Raw genomic sequence first — 19,997 nt, forward strand, 5'->3', positions numbered from 1 at the left:
TTGCCCAATGTTGCACAGTCTAAGGGGAAAGAAATAACACTGTACAGTGTGGCGAGTAGTTTAGAAGAAAGACACAACACCCAAGCACAAGACAGGTTTATTGTGTGTTGGTGACATGGAATGAGAATTCTCCCCTACCTTACTCTGGAGTCTAGAGCTGTGCCGTCTTTTAGCAGGACTTACGCTTTTAAAAAGTCCCGCATGCTTTAGCAGAAAGGTAATTGAGCAGCTACATGGACGTGGGTTCTGAAGCATGTTCCTGTTCATGCCTGCCCTCCCCCACTCCCCCTTTGCCAGAGGTGCTCACAAGCATGCAAACTCAGGATGGGTGTGGTCCCCGTGTTCCCCACCCACCCGTGCCCCCATCTCTCCATCATCACATTCTGTTGCCCGGCAGTGCCCTGGGAGGTGGTGACTGTCGCAGCCACCTTCCTCCCCTGGAGGTGTACCAACTGGCCGTGGACAGACCTCAGGAGGGATGCTGGAGGGGGTGGCCTTGACCAGGTAAGAGCTGGGCTGGATGCGGTGGTCGCTGAGGCTTCTTCTGACTTGAAGCCTCCCTGGGGCTCTGAGGGAAGGGGAAGGAGCCCTTGAGCTAGAGGGGAGGATGACCCTGAGAGACGGCGGCACCCCGAGTCAGCTGTGACTGGGCAGACGCTCCTTGCCTTGGCCATCTGTGCAATGTGGGGGTGGGCCGGGGAGCTTGCCCGATTCTGCATATTTCAGGTAGGGTCTGGTCTCCTGCAAGGCTGTCCTCTGAAGACTTGCTTATTGTATTGCTTCGATTCTAAGATGTGTATTTTATTTTTTATTTGTTTATTTTTTTGGCTGTGTTGGGTCTTCATGCTGTGCACAGGCTTTTCTCTAGCTGTGACGAGCGGGGGCTACTCTTCGTTGTGGTGCGTGGGCTTTTCAGTGCAGTGGCTTCTCTTGTTGCAGAGCACGGGCTCTAGGCATGTGGGCTTCAGTAGTTGCAGCACGCAGGCTCCGTAGTTGTGGCACACGGGCTTAGCTGCTCCGCGGCATGTGGGATCTTCCCGGACCAGGGATTGAACCCCTGTTCCCTGCATTGGCAGGCAGATTCTTAACCACTGTGCCACCAGGGAAGCCCTTAAGACGTGTATTTGATCATTGTCTAACATTTTTGAAATTGGGGCGGCATTTTAACATCCATGTGTATGTCTACTGCAATGACTCTCCCTCCTCCAGAGAAAGCCATCATTAAGTTCATGGGTGTCACGCATGTGGCGGTCTCTTGGCCCCGAGGGGCTACGGTAAATGGTGGTAGATGCCCTTGTCTGATGCACTCTGCTTCCTGGAAACCAGGGTCTAAGAACGTAGGCCTTCCAGGATGGGAACGCCTAGCCCTGGACCTCCATGCTTCTAGCCCTGGCATCCCGAGCCTCTTTCTTTCCCAGACGTAGCTGCACACACGCAGGCGGAGGAAGCAGCCAGCAACGGGCAGCAAGTCTGTCCTGTAGATCCTGGGCCTTGAGGCTTCCAGTCGCCTCTGTGGGCTCTGCCCGGATCTTGCTTAAATGCTGCATCTGCTTTTCCTCCTTCCCTCACTAGCCCTCAGTGCCTCTCCGTTTCTTCCGCCTCAAACCCGAGTGCAGCCTGTTTCCAGCCGGGCCCCTCTGCTGTGATTTCTGCCCTAACCGGCCACTCCCTGGGTTCCTTTCCCATCATCCTAACCTCCTCCAAGGCAGGCCTGTCTCTGGCTCCACTTCTGATCCACTGGGTGCCTGGACAGGGCCTGGCCGGGGGCAGGCTCTCCTACAACACTCGCTGGCTGATGAACGGACTTGACTACAGCTCAGCACTGAAATCTTTCAGGCCTTTTATTACTGTCAGATCTGGGCAACACAGCTTGAGGATTAAGGAGAGTTACAGGAGAGAATGAACTCTAAGAATGGCTAATTATTATTATTATTATTTTTAACCAACTGCAATTTACGAAGGGTACGTAGAGGGAAGGAGGCACAGAGAGCACAGCCTCTAAACGAGGGTTAATTAGAAGTCTTCCTGATAGCTAGCGCTTCATCAGCAACAGAACAGCATGTAAATAAATCTAATTTCCCTCCAACTCAACTCGTCACAAGCTTAATTACAGCAGTCACGATGTGTGCATGTGTGTGTTTTTTTCATTAGCAAAAGAGGGTCATCATTAGCCGTGTCTGCTAAGAATTATTATGAAGAGCCTGGTTCCACCCTCGATAGGTGTCCTCAGAGAGCAGAGAGGAACTTTCCGTGTGAACGAGAAGAGTTTCCAATTAAGGTGGCTTGGAGGAAGCAGGAAGTGGCAACGCGAATTAGAACAAGATTACAGACAGGGAAAAAGCAGGCGAGCGCTGTGCTTGCTTGCGGAAGGGTTCTGGGAACCTCGGTTAATTACTATATGGAGGAAGAGTTCCTTCTGGGGGCTGAAGCCTCTTTTCCTTCCATTGTCACTTGCCTGGCCCGAAATCTTGGGTCTATACGACCCCTCTGGGGTCCTCTCTTGCCTTCTGCCTCCAGAGAGCTGAGAATGAGACTTGCACTTGGGGAGGACAGGGCTTGACCACTTCTCCCCACCTCTTTGAGATGGCTTTTCACACCTCCCCCTCCTACCACGGAGAGAAGCAGGGGCGAGCACACTGTCACCACCAGGAAGGCTGCCGCGCTAGACGACTGTGGCAGTGAGTGTATTGTTCTAGAAGTAAATAGCTGAAAACCCCAAGTCAGAAATTAGGTAACACAAAGGAAGTCGAACCCTACAGGCTGAGTTCCAATTGTCTGCAGGAAGTGCCCTGCCCAGGGGGGCCTTTGAGGGAGGATTTAAGTCCATTCCGCCTGGCACTCGACTCACAGTGTTGGCAGAAAAGTTTTTTCTTTCCTTCCGACCCCTGCTCGCCCCCCCAGCCCCCCATTAATGATTACATCTCTCATTAAGCGTTGTAAGGGGCTGCGCTCTGTGGAGCTAATAAACCGCTAGTGACCCAGGAATCAAGGCAGCTGGGGCACATGTGTCCTAGCCCCACAGACCGTGTCTGTCCTTGGCTGTCGAGTAGTGGTGACAGAGCTGGCTGCCCCCAGGCACAGGGCAGATCCAGCAGCTCTTAGAATGGGAGGGAGCCTGGAAGCCCCCCATCACCTAAGCCCCTCCCCAGCATGTTTTCTTCCAGGCTCTGCTTGAATGCCTCCAGGGATGGGCAGCTCATCTCCTTACAAAGCAGCCTGGACCCTAGTGGCAGCGCGGGTCGTCACGTTTATTGAACACTAACTTACTCAATAAATGTGAACTAAAAGTAGATAGGGTGAGGGGTGGGGTGTGCAGTGTCACTGTCCTGTTGGACAAGGAAGAGGTATGAAATTGAGGTTCAGAGAGGTTAAATAATTAGCCTGCGGCCACACAGCTTATGAGCTGCGGAACAGGGGTGCGTCTCCAGCTCATCGAAGGTCAAGCCCACGCTCTCAGCTCTCATGATGCACCAGTGCAGGTTTTTTCTCCTCCCGGTTGGCCCCGCGGCCTCCGGTTCTATGTCCTGTGATCGCCCGGAACAAGCCTGCTCTTCTGTGTACTCCTCTTCAGCGGTCTGAAGACAGTTTTCCTGCCCTGCTCCCGCCTCCCTTTTTTAAAGGGTGAGATGCTTAGAGAGATATCCAGGGCTAGAGTTCTCTGATGATGGTGCCGTTGTCAGAGGCAGGGATCAGTTCTGGTAGGGACTCTCAGGCCCTTGAATCTTTCAAACAGCTGGTGCAGGTGCTGGGAACAACAGGACAGGAGCAAGCGTTGCAACTCCTTGTTCAGGGCTGCTGAAGGCCCACCAGGCCTGAGCCCGGCGTGGCAGGGTCGGGAGGGGGTCAGCAGTGTGGTCCCCCGTGTGTGCAGTCGTCGGCTGGGTGGAAACTGGGTGATGCATCAGGCCAGCTGTTTCAAATGCCTTCCTGCACTAGGTCACTGCCACAGTGGCCCAAATTCTCAGACTCCTGAGCTAATGAATCTTGGGCAGGGTGGATGACGTTGTCACACAGTTACCCGCCACCGCCCCCGCCCCAATCCAGCTTTCTTCTCTAGGAGCTCGATTTGGGAGGTGAGCATCCTGATACGGACTAGGATAGCTTGAGGAGCAAGACTAGAGGGCCCCAAGATGAGTCTGATGCTCTTAATTTGCTACCTCCTTGCTGTGGGGTCTTGGCTAAGACCCTTGCCCTTGGGGAGGGGCAGAAGCCTCATCACTGTCCTTCTTGGGTGGCATGTTATCTTTCCAAGGCTAAGAGTCAGTGGTTCAAGAGTTCAAAGTTGGGCAGCCCCCAACCCGACCATCTGGCACAATTGGGCTGTTGAGGCCAATCTTGTCATTGTGTTGGTAAGCAGAGGCCGTGCCTGCGTGGTCTGATGCTTGGAAGACCAGCATGGTGTTGAATATCATTTCATCTTTGATAAATCAGAAGACTTGTCTGGCAATGATGGGATTTGACCCCAGGTCTGACCTCACAGCCCGTGCCCCAGCCACTGACACGGCCTCTGTTGTCTGCAATGTTTGCTGGTAAGATCTGACCAAGTTGAATGAAAGTCCGGAGGCTCTCACACAGTCTTTAACTTGTACATGGTCACCTTCAATCTACTTGAATTCACTCTGGATTTTTCACGTTTGCCTTGAATCAAGGTACTTGCATTGATTCTGGGCTGCCTCCCAGTCGCGGTTTGAGTCAGGATTCGATGGCTGTCCTGGGCCTTCCAAAGGCCCAGCGCCACTCTCCCTGCTCTGGCTGTAGGACACTGACATCCTCCTGCTTCTTGGAATGGACCCAAAGCTCCATCGCCTCGGGGTCCTCTGTGCTCATCCTCCTTGCCTCAGGATGCCTTCTCTGTGTGCTGATTGGCTGGCTCCTTCTTGTCCCCCAGAGCTCATGCCCCCCTGCAGAGGGGCCCTGGCTGCCACCCTGACTAAAGCTGGCCTCCCCTAGTCCCCGCCCCATCACCCATTTTATCTCCTTCAGAGTACTGATTTTGTTTCTCTGTGTGTCTGCTGCCTTTCTTCCTGATGAGAGGGTAAACTCCCTGAGAGGCTCTGCCCGCCTCGTCCCCGCTGTGTCCTAGGATGGTCCCTGGCGCGTCGTAAGTCTCGGTAAGTGTTTTGTGAATAACTGGCTATGTCTTAAATGCTCCTGTGTCTCTCTTCTGGAGAGGAGCATGAGGCTGGCCCTGGGGGCCTTGGCCCTCCTTCCTGTGGCCGTCTTCCGTGATTCAGAGCCGGCAGCTGGCAGACAGAGGGGAAGGTGTCTCCCAGGGGGCCTGCTTCCCAGAAACATCCAGCTCACTTCCCCCACCTGGGCTCCTCCAAGGACAGAAGAATGAGGGGCTTCCTGGAAACCCTCCTGGCTTGGGCCCTGGAGGGTGGGAATGACTTGGGTCCCATGCTTAGCTGTTAGTGATGAAACCCAGGAAGCGTCACCATTTCATGACTAGGAAGAGAAAAACCTCCTTTGCTATTCGGTGAAGAGAGGAAAGGAAGCCGCCAACTGAGAATTCCCAGAGTGGGAATTTCCTAAACTTGCCCTGGGATCAGAGGGTGTGAGGAAGAGGCCCCGACTCCACTCCCGCTGGGCAGGAGCATGATGGTGAATGTGCGTGAGTGTGGACGCGTGTGCACACGGGTGAGTGACACCAGAGACGGGGCTCCTGGGCCACTCCACAGCGTCACAGGCTGAGGGCATTGTTCCTTTCAAGGTCGGCTGCTCAAACCCTCCACCGCACGCCCCCTGTCCTCCACACAGTTGCAGCGGGCAGGGGTGGGCCAGGTCGGTGTGGAGAGAGGAGGGCTGAGCGCTGGGGAGAAGCCCTGACTCAGTGCACAGTGCTGGTACACGAAGCGGGTTCTTTTTCTTGGGAGTCATTGTCAGCCTTCTGGTCCAGTGTGGTGATTGAAAAACCGTGTTAGAGAATCATTATTATTTCCATTCTATTTAAAAGACATTAGGACAGCACCTAAGGGTGGGGATATGGACGCTCGTTAAATACAGATTTCTGGGCCTCATATTTAGAGAGGGGCTGCTGGTATGACATCTGCACGTTAACAGGATCCCTCTCCGAGTGATGCCGACCCAGGTGGCCCTTTGACCCGCATCTCCAGAAACCCTGCTGTTAACCCAAGACTCCAGGGCACCTCCAGAGCAGGGAAACCTTTTATGAGATAGAACAAGCCCAGCTCTCCCCAATTTGTTACTGGGACCTGTGTATACTTAACTAGGAGCTGGGAACGGTGAGATTTCTCTCTAGATGACGCTGTGGAGGCAGACTCTAAGGGGACTTCCCTGGCAGGCCAGTGGTTAGGTCTAGGCTCTTTCAGTGCCGGGACCCAGGGTTCGATCCCTAGTTGGGGAACTAAGATCCTGCAGGTGGTCTGGCGTGGTCAAATTCAAAAAAAAAAAAAAAAAAGTAGACTCTAAGAAGTGATCCCTGAAAAAGATGATCTCAGCACAAAGTGTAAAAAGGTTACAAGCGGGCGCGCAGCTCAGGATCCCACTCTAATGAAACGATCGCTGCATGCAACTGGAAATGCGAGGTCCTACTCATCAAAGTGGTCATAGCACAAACCTCTGGGTGTGAGATTTCAGGTGATTTTCACTATTTTCTTTATACTTTTCTGTATGGTACTAGTTGCAGTTATCTGTGTCATCAGAAATAATAGTGAAGCCTCATTTTTGTGGGAAAGAAACTCAGAAAAATGGAAACAATTCCAGGGAGAAAGCTAGGTGGGACCACTCTCTGGCCTGATACAGGCCCGGCATCAGTCCAAAGGGCAGGAATTGGGGATTCCTGTTGGAAATATGGGCAAGGCTCCCAGCTTGGGCATTTCTGGGCTGACAGGCTTTCCTGCACCGACCCTGGGGTCTCTGTGCCCTTCTTAGCTGGGGTCTTCCATGGGACCTCACTCCCTGGGCCCCATGCCTTTGGTGCATCTTGGTGCTACTGGTCACCCTCTGGGCTGGTACCTTGGCTTGAGAAGGAGGTGACCTCCACCTGCCTCATCTCTTTATTTAATGTGGGTGGAGACGGGACGGCACCACCCAGACCCTATGGGAACTCGGTGTTCCTCAAGTGGGAAGGCTGCAGGCTGTGGCTGCGGATGTCTTTGTGGTGGCCTAGGCTTCTGCGTTCACCTCTTTCTGCACTAGAGGAGTGAACCCAGAGGGACCCGGACCTGGCAGCCCGGGAAGCACCTCTGTGCTCAGGAGGACCACTGGCCTCTCGGAGAGTGGAATCCCTGGTTGGCCATCCTCTAGTGGGTCTCTGGGTCTTTCCCTCTCTGGGCCTCTGTTTCCTTATCTGGAATTGAGGCTACTAAGAGCCCCTGCCTCATAGGGTAGGTGTCACAGTGGGTCCCTGACAAGATGGCTCCTTTTCCTCTCTCCCTGTGCAGAAAAGGGGCTTTGCTGGAAAGATTTCCAGAAACTGTTTTGGACTCTGACCCTGGCCGTATCTCGCCTGTAGCAAGTCATCATCTGACGTTGTCCGGTGTGATTTCTTAGCAACCGGCTCCTTTCAGTCGGCCCAGTCATCAGACGCTCTCCAGCAGAGAGAGTCTGAGTAATTTTTTCCATCCGATGTGCATTCATGGAAGGGGGGACGGATGCATTTTAGGCGGTACCTGGCTCCTCCTTAAATTAGACTGTTTTCCATTCTCATCTCCCCAAAGGTGGTCTTCCGGATTCAGCCGTGACTCACAATCTCAGCCTGCCCACGGGAGGGTCAGAAAATTGGTGAGAAGTCAGAGCTGGAGCACTGATTTTTTTTTTTTTAAGACATGAAGGTGGAAAATCAGCATTTGCTTAAAAATGACTACCTTGGTGTGGTGCAGCGGAGGGGTCCTGTCCGAGAGGGTCTGCTCTAAGGAATGGATGTGTGCGACTTTAATTCATCCCAGTCTATATCCATCCATCCATCCATCCATCCATCCATCCATCCATCCACTCATTCAGCACATAGTTATTGTGTACATACTCTGTGCCAGGCACTGTTTTAATTGCTGGGGATTCCACAGCAAACAAAACAGATAGAAGTTCCTGCCCCAGTAGAACCATGTGCTTAGGTATCATTTATTTTCTCAAGCCAGAAACTCCCCTCCCTCCTCTGCTCATCCCTCTCCACCCCGTCACACTGGATTAAGGGGGAGGAGCACAGGGCTGGGGTAGGATCCAAGGACCTGAGGACTAGCTCTGGCTCTGCCACTAACTTACCACGCGACCTCGGAACAATACCTTGAATCTTAAATTCTGAAAAAGCTGGCCTTTCCTGTCCTTTCTCTGGAGGCTTCTCCACCTAAAATTATTATTATTATTTTTAAAATTATTTATTTATTTATTTATTTATTTAATTGGCTGTGTTGGGTCTTTTTTTTTTGCTGTGCACGGGCTTTCTTTTTAGTTGTGGTGAGTGGGGGCTCCTCTTCGTTGTGGTGCACGGGCTCCTCATTGCCGTGGCTCCTCTTGTTGCGGAGTACAGGCTCTAGGCACGTGGGCTTCAGTAGTTGCAGCACATGGGCTCAATAGTTGTGGCTCACGGGCTTAGTTGCTCCGTGGCATGTGGGATCCTCCTGGAGCAGGGATAGAACCCATGTCCCCTGCATTGGCAGGCGGGTTCTTAACCACTGCGCCACCTAGGAAGCCCTAAAACTCTTTTTTAAAACATAAAAATTTATTTATTTTTGGCTGCATTGGGTCTTCGATACTGCGCATAGGCTTTCTCTAGTTGTGGAGAGTGGGGGCTACTCTTCGTGGTAGCCTGTGGGCTTCTCACTGCGAGGGCTTCTCGTTGTGGAGCACAGGCTCTAGGCGTGTGGGCTTCAGTAGTTGTGGCATGCGGGCTCGGTAGTTGTGGCTCTCGGGCTCTAGAGCACAAGCTCAGTAGTTGTGGCGCACGGGCTTAGTTGCTCTGAGGCATGAGGGATCTTCCCGGACCAGGGATCAAACGTGTGTCCCTGCATTGGCAGGTGGATTCTTAACCACTGTGCCACCAGGGAAGCCCCTCTCCATCTAAAATTCTATGCTTCCTTGTGATTCCCCAATTCATTCACCATCCTTCCTTTTAAACATTTTTAGTGGCTCAGAAATAGTTTTTACTATCATGAAATATTTTAGATACGTAAAAGAGAATAATGACCACCCAAGACGTACCCTTCAGCATAAGGAACAGAGCTCCGTTCACCCAACGGAGCTCCCAATCATCTTTTTCTCCCCCACCCACCCCGGGCCTGGCATTTATCATTTCCGTGTATGTCTTTCTTCTTGAAATACATATGAATGATATATCAATACTATTGGTATACATGTTTTAGACTTTCTGTAAGTGTTGTCGTATTTTATCATATTACCATAGTTTATCTTTAGCAGCTTGCTTTTTCTCTCTCTCTCTGTGTTATGTTTGGAAGATTAATCCTTGTTGATACGCGTAGCTCTTTTATTGGTTTTAATTGCTGCATGGTGTCTACTCTGAGTGTACCACAGTTTATCCATCTTCTGTTCATGAAATGTAGATGTGGTCTGATTTTTTGGGGGAGCTATTACACGTAATTCTGGGGTGGATATTCTCACAGTGAACTCCCAGTACAGGAGTTTTCTAGCAGATAAACCTTTGTTGCTGCGCACAGGCTTTTCTCTAGGTGTGGTGAGCCAGGGTGGCGGGGGGCCACTGCTCTTTGTTGCAGTGCTTGGGCTTCTCTTTAAAAAAAAAACAAAAAAAAAACCTTGATGTGAAATGACTGGGTCAAAGGGCTCAAACACCCTCTGCCCCCTCTCTCCATCTGTCAGCTCTGCTCTCCCCACCATCACTTTAGGTAACTTCTCTCCCAGTGGTTCCAGAAAATGGCTTGGATTGTGTCGCCGTGGCCCCACTTGGGTCACATGTCCATCGCTGGTTGTCCAGGCCTGGGTCATGGGTCCGTCCTTGGAGCTTGCCAGTGGGGCCAGCCCCACGTGAGCCTCAGAACGGGGGAGGGGGAGGGCTGGCCCCATGGAAGATCAGGGTACTATGGCCGGGGGCTGGACAGCTACCTGTGGGCACTGCCCAGGGTAGCGGGACCCTGTGCTGTTACGGGAAAGTAGCTCTTGTGCCTTTTGCCCTGAGTTTTCTTAGAAAGCACCTGTCTCTTTGGCAACAACAGTGGGTGAGCAGACTAAAGAAGCCTAGGTTTGTGTTTCACACTTTGATTTCTGAGCACAACTCAGGGCAGTGATCTTCCGTGTGTCCTTGTTAGAGATGGAGAGACTGAGGCTCGAGGGGTCTTAGCAATTCCCAAGGTGTCTGTGGGACCCAGTGAACTGGGAAGATACACTGCCCTTATCCCCATACTTTCTTCCCACATTTAGAAGTCAGGTGGCTCCTTTAATGGCTCCAGAATCAGTCCTGCCATTTTGTGGGTGGGAGAACCAGGCCCAGAACAGCAGGGAGCTAAGACTGCAGCTTCTTTGTTTCCAGTCACTCAGTTCATACCCTCAGCACAGTGTTGATGCAGGATGTTGTTACAGGTGGGGAAACTGAGGCTCAGAGAGGGGAGGCGACTGGACTGGCTCCAGGTCATACCAAGAGTAGGGGATAAAGCTCAGGCAACAGGGTAGGCATCTCCTTGGTCCCCCTCCAGCGCTGCGTCCACGTGCCCTCATTTCAGGGTACTTCTCTGCCCCAGAGGAAGCTGGCATCACTGCCCAGACCCCAGTTGTACCTTCAGTGGGTCGAGTAGATAGTCCACGGGTCCTGTCCCCTCAGCTACATCACTGCGGGCTCCCTGCAGAGAGTCCTTTCCTGCCTTTGATGCAAATTCTTGCGCTTTCCTGTTAATATTCTGGGCTCTTCCTAACGCGAGCGGGTCAGCTGTGAGGCATCTCAGCCATTTATAATTCTTGAGAATTCTGTTTGGTGACATGAGTTAGCATTTAACAGACACCCTGCCACCTCCTCTCTCCCTATTGTGACAAGCTCCTGGCAGAATCCTTTTGAGACTCAGGGTAATTGCACCACGCTGGGTATGGGAAGACCACGTTGCGCTTGAGTGCGTCTCAAAAACGTCTCCACAATAGACAGTCAGGTACGCGTTTGCTTGGCTTCAAGGTAATGATTTAAACTTAATTTGACCCTTGATGAGGGAGCCCAAGCTTCTGGTTGGACGCAGCCTTTCAGTGTGGGCTTGCCTGCCATGCCTTCAATGGTTACACAAATAATTCCTTCATAACAAGTGCCTTTCAGAGGATGTCTGCTGCTGACAGCTAATATAGAATTATTGCCCCTGAATGCATTTCTGTAATTACTTCCCAGAGATCTGTCTTTGTGTTAGAAGACATTTCACACTTTAGTAACATAAGTGTTTTGGGAGAGTACGAGCAATAATTATGAATAGTCTTTCCGTGAAAATAAACCTAAAAAATTATAAAAGCTAATGCTAAAATTGCTTAGAGTCAGGGAGGAATTTCATTTGAACTTGATTCATGTATATTTATTCCAAGCATAATAACCCTTCCTGTACGGGAACTTTTTTTTTTTTAAACAAAAGCAGGAATGATACAGAGATCCTGCTTTCTAATTTTTGAGCAGGACTGAAACGGCAAACTGATTAAAAGCGACAAGTTGCTTGAGACTGAATAAAGAAGCGTAATCGTGGAGCCCTGATAGGAGACATTTGTGGTAATGGAAAATGAAATGATTCACAGTGTGATCAATAAAAAATTAGCAGCATTTAATAAAAGGTTTCTGCTTCATGTTGACTGAAGAACATCGTGAGCAGTTTGAAATCCGAGTTAAGTGACGGTGGGAGGATGCACAGGGGGTGGTGATGGGGTGTGGGTGTGCGCGCGCATATACATCACTCGGATACTGGCCATACGAGGAGGCCACCGGGCCCCTGGGGTGGGTCTGGAAGTTTCCTTTGCGCTGCCCACTTGACCTTTGATCTTTGGTTAATCCTCTCCGGGTCTGTGGGCCTCCTAGGCTCCAAGCAGGCCTTGCTCTGATTGGCGGGGTTAGGTCCGGCCGACTCCCCACTTAAATCCATCCCCGGGGAGGGGGCTCCCGCCTGAGGAATGGCGGTGTTTTCCCTGAGGCCGGTCAAATGTGCTGTATGGGCTGTTGGCTTTGTCCTGTCAGCTGCCCACGGGTCCAGGTTTCTGGAGACTTCCGGAATGCCTCACCGCCCACTTGTGGGACTGGGCACCCTCCTGGGGGCTGGAGGGAAGTCAGTAGAAAGCCCGCAGGCCTCAGCCAGCGGGTGAGGTGAAGCGGTGGGAGGCAGAGGGTCCTTGCAGGGGGCGGGGCCTCCGCCCTCCCGCCGTGGGGGCCGTGGGAGCGCTGCTGGGGAGCCCCGAGCGCACCCTGGCTTCTGTCTCAGCAGTAACAACGCGGTGCAACCACTCCATCAGACACGCTCCCTTTTCTCCAGGTGCCACTTCAGTGTTCCCCGGGACGTGCCGCACACCAGGCTGTCTCCATGCCCGGCAGCCTCCTAATTTTTAAAGGCTCTACACAGCCTCTCCGCTGTGGCTGCAGGGAGAGGGGCTTCTGGCCTCCCTGGAGGCGGAGGGGCTGGACGGGAGACCCCGGGCTGGAGGATCAGCGAGGGGCAGCTGGTCTCTGGGTAACAGCAGGGCTCCTGAGGACCACGGACAGGGAGTCCTTTCCACTCCTGGAGTCTTGGGGCAGCAGGCAGGATCAGGGGCCTGTTCCTGGCTTTGTTCCCACTGTCTGGACTTTTCCCAGAGATGTCCAGACCCATGGCTGGACCTTTAAATGCTAGGGTAGGAAGGGCCTCTCAGACTGCTTGGTTCATGCACATTTATTGAACAGCTGTTGTGTGCCAGGCCCTATGCTGGGGACCGCGTGGAGTGGGGGAGTCGGATGGGCAGGACTGATGGCGACCCTGCCTGCCTGGAGCCTGCTCACTGGCATGGGGACAGTGGATGTCCTGCAAAGAGAAGGCCCATGACTGCTGTGGTAAGAGGGGGAAAGAGGGGTGCCCAGGGAGCAAGCACAGAGTGTGTGGGGGGCTCCCCCTGTGGGGGTGAAGGTTCATTGGGCTGGACCAGAGGAGGAGCTGTCTGGGTGGACTTTTGCCCACATCCTGCCCAGCACCTACAGCAGACAGAGTGGGGCTTCCTCGGTGTGGAGGTGACCCTTGGCGTTCTGCCCCTGGCACAGCGAAGAGTCACTGAGGTGCCCTGCTTTAAAAAACCACGCTCCACGGCCCAGGCCTGCATTTACAGCTGGCGCCACTGAGGCCAGAGAGGGCGGGACCTGCCGGGATCCCCGAGTGACCTCAGTGTGGCCCCGGGGGCTCCGGGCTCCGTCTGCGCCCTTTGTACTTGCCTTGACCCTGAGCCGCGCCCGCTCAGCCTGGCCACCCGTCCTGTCTTTGGGGTGCAGATCTGCCCCTGGCTCCACACGGTTCCTCTTTATGCCATGGCCGCCGGGGGTGATTTGCACGCCAGCATCCGCGCTTTGAGTTATGCTCCTGGACCGGGAGCAATTCGGAGTGCCCGGCCACGGCGCTGGCCACAAGTCAGCTGGATTTATCGCGCTCCCCACGCTGCCCCGCGTCCCCCCGCCCCTGCCTACCTCCGGCCCGCTCCTCCACCTCCTCCTTCCCAGCGGCCGTCGGAGGGAAAACATGACAGCAAGGAGAGGGCAGAGTGGTCACAGCCTCAGGAGGTCACGAGGCGGTAACAGTGCACAATTTTCATGGTTCCAGGGTGGCTTTGTCCGACTGTTCTTCATTACTGCATGTGGCGAGATCAGTTTTATTAAGATTGTGAGGCTCAGAGGAGTGACACCGTTAAGGACGGGCTAGGAGAATATAATTTTTTTCCTTTTTGGTGGGGGTGTTTGTGATTGCTTTTTCTCCCCCTCCTGCGCTAATCCTGCCACTTTCCCTCCCTCCCATCTACCATCTTTTCTTTCCGCTCCTTCCTTACCCGTCACAGTTGGGAGCCAGTTCGGGGGGTAAGCAGCCAGCTCTCTCGGCCTTTGTGGCTTGAGCTCAGCACTTGAGCATCCCCTGGGAGGGGAGAGGCATGCATTCATTCAGCAGGTACGTGCCCATAAAGGGCAAGGTGCTTGTGACCAATGCCAGCCTCAGCAGAGTAAGCAGCTATGCTTTGTTCTTTGGTGCATCTATAGCACGTAGAGCAGTGGCTGGCACATAGTAGGTGCTCATAAAAATGTGTGTTGACTGACTAAAGATGTGGAGGATTTGTGTCTGATATGGCTCCAGCTTTGGGGGAGCTTATTGCTCACCACAGCCTGGGTGGCAGAGACCTGGGGCAAGCTCACCTGGACGACAGCCTCCATAGGCAGCTTCTCCACCCTGAGCATGAGGAAGTGCTAGCGTCCTCGTTTTCTAGGCAAGGAAACTGAGGCCTAGAAGTGTAAGCAGCCAAAGTCACACAGGAGGGAACTTGAACCCAGTCCTAAGTCTCCAAAGAAGGGACCCTTTCATCATTGTACAGCTAAACTCTCTGTCTGGCAAGGGGCCCCAGTGGCTTTTGGTGGGTGTGCCCCATGGCAGAGGCACCCCAAGCGACATCCAGCCCTCCAAGGCCTATTGTTTCACTCACGCCATGTTTCTTAAAATTTGAAGTCAACACTTAAAAATCCAGAGATTTCATATAACCATATGGATTTCCTTCATTTAAAACAAAACAAAACAAACAAAACAAAATAGCTAAGGTCTGTACTGGGCCTTGCTTTTCTGTATGGTGACTGTGTAGAGGATTTGAGCAGGGACCACCCCCTTGGGTCGGTGTACATCTTCCCCCCAGGCTTCTCCAGCCCTTTCTGCTCATATGTGTAATGGTGGGGGCCTTGGCGTTGTGAGCTTTGGTCTACCCATGATCTGAGTGACAGGGTGAGCTGTCTGAGCCGTCTGAGCCTCCGTTCTGTCCTCTGTAAGGTAAGCCTAAGGTTATACCTCCCCTACTGGGCCGCGGGTCCCTGGGTGAAGGATGCACATGAATTGGAAGATCCGGTCTGAGAAAAGTGATTGCCATCACGCTGCTACTCATTCTGGCCTCGGGTTCTAGGATTCCTGACAACGAAAGAGATATCCTCTGAAAAGTTCTCGTGGTTCTCCTGGTTAACCACGGGTCTGGGGGAAGGGAGGGGGAGCTGTATCCAGTCCTGCAGCATCAGCCAGGATGGAGCATCCCAGCAAGGCGTGTGGGATGCAGCCCGAGGTCGGGTGCCGTGTCTGACTGACCGTGGCTTTGAAATTCCACCCACAGAACCATCGACACGACAGGGGAGCAACAGGCACTCCTCCCACCCCCCAAGACAGCATGCGGAGGCTGCTTCCTTATTTAAGAAGTAGAACTTGGACAGCAAATTATGTGTTAAAATATTTGCCTACAGCTCTGCTGCCAAGGGGACCCTTTAGGCTGAGTGTTAAATGTTACCCCGCTGCCTGCACTGCAGATATTTTAAACCTGAAGATACATAGTGGCTGCCTTGTGGAATGTGGGGCCGGCCGCCCAGGCACAAGCAGAGTGTCTCATTGGGGTCGGCAGGCTCCTTGCCCCAGACCCGGCCGAGTCCCTCGTTTTCTCCATCCCACCGGCCCAGGCGTGCGTGAGACAGTGTTCATGGAGACGTGTCCTTCTCCACAAGCGGGGCCCAGACGCCAGGCTGAGGTTCAGCCAGGGGTTTGACCTTGTGCCCAGGTTCCGAAAGTGCTTTCTCCTACGCTGGGCCTCAGGAAAGTGCTGCTGGTGAGACCGTTTGCAGGAGACATACAGGCTGTTAGGATGGAGCGTGGGCTCTCTATTGAAGCAAAATGTTGCTCCCGGATAAACACCTTGGAGGTGGTAGACACCTGCCTGGGCTGTGAATTCTGTCGGGAGGCTCCCCAACTACGTACGGGGGAGAGCACAGGAGAAGTGGGCTTGTGAATTGTAAACACGCCTGCATCGTCTGCCCCTGGGACAGACCCCCGGCAGGGGTCACGCTGTTCCCTGGAGGAGGTAGGCGTGTCCCTTACTCAAGGTCACACAGTGAGGAAGGGGGGAGCCCAGACAGGAGGCCGGGACTTTCCTCTGCTGGTGCAGTAGATTCTTTTGTCTGTATGGACATTTCTGTGCCTTTCTGGGGGACTGTGCCCTGACACTCTCTATCCACAGGAGCCTGGGTGGCCTCCTGCCAGAGCCTCTCGTGTGGTATGATGTCTCCATCCTCCTGTCTGAGCCATGATGCCACCCGTGTTGGGTTGAATGATGACAGCAAAATAACCGTAGTACTGTTTTCTCAAGCTTCATTGTGGATCAGGTATCGGGCTTTGTGTATACTACCTCAAAATAATTTATCTTCATTAAAATTTTTCTCAGAGAGGGTAATGGACTTATCCAAGGTCTCCCAGCTGTTAAGTGATGGCATGTGGATTTGAACTCAGACAGGCTGGCTCCAAAATCTGGGATTTTTTTTCTGTTCTTTCTCTGTCATTCTATCAATCCCTGGAACTTGACTCCAGCTGTCTGCTGCTTATATGCGTCATTGCTTCATAACCATCTTTCTGCAGGAACAGTTTGGTTCCATCAGCCCCACTGGACTCCTCTACACTGGTGCTCCCAGTGCTCCCTGTATAGTTGAGTTCTCTCATCAAGCCCTGAACGCACCTAGAATTCACTGTCTGGTGGGCCTTATTTCTGCAGAGTTGGATGGTGTGGTCTCCTGTCCAGATCTGATTGCGGAAAGAGATGGGGAGACGGTCCCAGGACTTGCTGGCTTCCAGGGCTGACTCTCCCACCTCCCACTCTCACCTGGCACTATTCCTGGCCTTCACACCTCTCGCTGCCCCTCCCCTGCACCTTGTCTCGCACTTTTGCCCACTTCCTTCTCTGCCTGCCTGCCCTGTTCCAGCCTCCTCTGGGCTCCTCGAAGTCCCATGGGGTGCCTGGCTTACCTGTATCTGTGTGTAGCTGTGGGCACAATTCTTCTCACATCGATGGCCATCCATCCATGCAGAAGCCTCACCTCCACCCTGTGAGGCAGGAGAGGGCGGTGTCCATCACGGTCAAGCTTGTTGACACATAGGGAATCAGCCTCAGGCAGGAGAAGTGACATGGTCAGGGTCACTCGTGGGGCGAGGTGGAGGGTCCTAGAGCGAAGACTGGAACCCGGGGCCCTGAGTGGCCCAGCCCAGGCTGCAGACACTTACCATCTGTACCTCCCTTGGGGCATCCATTTCTTCACTGGGCACTCATTCACCCACCCCACGCTGATTAAGCATCTTTCTGTGACACACCTTGTGTGGCTTTGAGGCCACCACGATGAAAGTGCCGGGGAGCACCCTGTATGTTGTAGCAGATACATGCATGTTATTCCTGGCACACAGTAGGCGCTCAGTCAATATTTGTAGGGTGAATGAAGGAGAGGATGGACGAACATGTGTGATTACAGCCTCTGGGGTATCTCACACGTCTCATACTCTGCCCTTGTCTTCTCTATCTCAGGCATATGGGAGTTGTGAGGCGTGACTTCCCAGTGGTCCCTGCTTGGTTCTCAGGGTGCCCAGGGCCCCCTGATGACAGGGTGATCCCCGTGGTCCTTCCCGGGAAGGAGAAGAGGCAGTGCTTTTGCTGAGGTTCTTTCTGACTTGTGTGCTGACTGGGGACCGGGGCCAGAGGGAAGAGACCCTCGTGGGTGTTCTCAGGCTGAGCCTCTCTCAGCTGGCCCTGGGGAGCGCTGAGGCCCTGACAGCCCTGACTCATGAGCTCGAGAAGCCTGGCTGAGAAGGTAGGAAATGTCCTGTTCCCAGACCTGGCAGCCTGCGGGCAGCCTGGCCCCCTGGGGCCTCTCCCCCTTCCCTCTTTTCTGGCAGTGGAGTCAGCCAGCTGTCCCCTGCTCAGTGCTTTCACAGGCATTCCTTTTTTTGCCCTCCTGTGTAGTGGTTATGAGTCAGGATCTGTAGTCAGAAGACCTGGGTTCGAATCCAGGCTCTGCTCTTCCCAGTGTATGTGATTTGTGTGTGGTCCTGAGCCTTGGTTTCCCCCTCTGCAAAGGGGAGATACCCGCTGTATCTCCCTCGAGGCTTACTGTGATGATGGGATGGGAGGATGTGAAGGTAGAAAGGTACCCGCGGTGTCAGCATCGCTCAGGGTGCAGGGGGTGGCAGAGCCTGGCCTGGGCTGGGGAAATTCGCTATTTTCTAATGAGAAGCAGTAAAGACGGAATGTTCTGTTACTGCCTCTCTTTGCTCATAGAAAGTTCCCCAAGCCCATGTCCTGGACTCGGGGCTGCGGCATGTGTGGGTGTGTTGTAGTTGGGATCAACCAGGGTAGGTGTACCCTCTTCCTCCTGTTTTGAAGAAGTTTGCAGAACAGAGTGACCCCATTATATGTTAGGCTTAACCATCTGAGATTGCCAACATTTGGCTTTTTTGACCTACAAAGATGGCAACTTCATACGGGTCAACCTAATACTTATACACAAAAAACGGCAGTGTAACCACTTCCCCGCCCCCGCCCCTACCTGTGTTGATATTCAGAGTCTTGTTTCTTTGAAACCAATTCATTCATTCATTCACTGTTTACTGAGTGCCTACTGTGTGTCTGTACCAGGGGCTAGGGAGATAGTACCAAGCAAAACCAAATACAGCTCCTGCCCTCGTGGAGCTTACGGGGGTGTGTTTCAGCTATCTATTGCTGTGTAACAAACCACCTTCAAACTCAATGACCTAAAGCAGCAATTATTACTTTGCACACTTCTGTGGGCTGACTGGACTCATTTGGTGGTTTCACTTAGCATTTCTTTCTTTCTTTTTTTTTTAATGTAAGTTCTTTATTGGAATATAATTGCTTTACAAGCATTTCTTGTGTATTTGCAGTTACATGGCGCTTGGGGCTGCTGCCTTCTGAAGGCTTGTCTGGGTTGGATGTCTGAGATGCTCTACTACCATGGCTGGCAGTGGGGAGCTCAGCTGGGGCTCTTGGCTGAGCACCTGCACTCTCTCCATGTGGCTTGGGCTTCTTTTTTATTTATTTATTTATTTCTTGGCCACACCATGTGGCATGTGGGATCTTAGTTCCCCGACCAGGGATTGAACCCATGTCCCCCACATCGGAAGCACAGAATCCCAACCACTGGACCACCAGGGAAGTCCCTGGGTTTTTCATAGTAGGGCAGCTGGGTTCTCAGGGGTCATGTCCCAGGAGACCGGGAGACCCAGGGAAAGCTGCATTCTAGTTTCTGTTGCATTCTAGCATTCGAGAAAGTCGCCAAGGCCAGCCGGGCCAGAGGGGAATTGTGGAGGGGACTTAGATCCCTCTTCTTGATGGGCGAGGGCAGTGTCTCTCTTCGCCACAGCACATGAGGTGGGAGGTGTTGTTGCTGTCGTCCTGGGCAAGTGCCGCTTCCGCAGAGAGGCAGAGGGTGAAAAATCAGCCTATAGAAGTGTGAGTGAACTTTGCGCCAACTGTGCTGACAGCAAAGGGAAGGGAACTATGGGGAAGGAGTGGTGGGACCCCGTGTGGCCTTGGAGCTCAGGCCCGCGGGGAACAGTTACGGCAAAACTGGAATGTGAAGAAGCCCTTGGATGAACAAACTTGAAGTTCAAGGGATTGAACGAAGGTCTGTGTGGCTTTGGAGATACGTGTGAAGTCAGAGGAGGGTTGGCAGATTCCTTGACACTCAACTCGCTTTTCCATTGAGGCTCTGCTGTGGGGGAGACTGTGTAGCAGAGTGGTTAAGAGTCAGGCACAACTGCGTTTGCAACCTGCCACGGTGGCCTCGCTCAGGCATCGCCCTGGTTTCCTCATCTGTAAAATGGGGCTGTGTTGGTGCTCAGCTCATAAGGCTGTCCGGCTGGCTGGGCTCAGAAGGTACCTGGCATGCAACAAGTGCTCAATAAATGCTAGCTGCTGGGTGGGGAAAAGGATGGGACTTGCACATTGGAAAACAACTAGGTTGTCAGTTGTTCGGGTGGCGCGTGGGGCCAGGCAGCTTGGGAGCTCTGTTAATTGACGAGGAGGCTGGCATTTATGGC

General features: G+C 53.0%; 1 protein-coding gene across 1 annotated transcript in view; it reads left to right on the plus strand.

The window, feature by feature from the left end:
* The window catches only part of ZNF423 (zinc finger protein 423), a 333,017-nt gene that overhangs the window by 84,484 nt on the left and 228,536 nt on the right, over positions 1-19,997 (plus strand). The gene's annotated exons all lie outside the window — the stretch shown is intronic.

The sequence above is a fragment of the Hippopotamus amphibius genome, chromosome 16 (genome assembly GCF_030028045.1).
Source record: "Hippopotamus amphibius kiboko isolate mHipAmp2 chromosome 16, mHipAmp2.hap2, whole genome shotgun sequence".
Classification (NCBI taxonomy): domain Eukaryota; kingdom Metazoa; phylum Chordata; class Mammalia; order Artiodactyla; family Hippopotamidae; genus Hippopotamus; species Hippopotamus amphibius.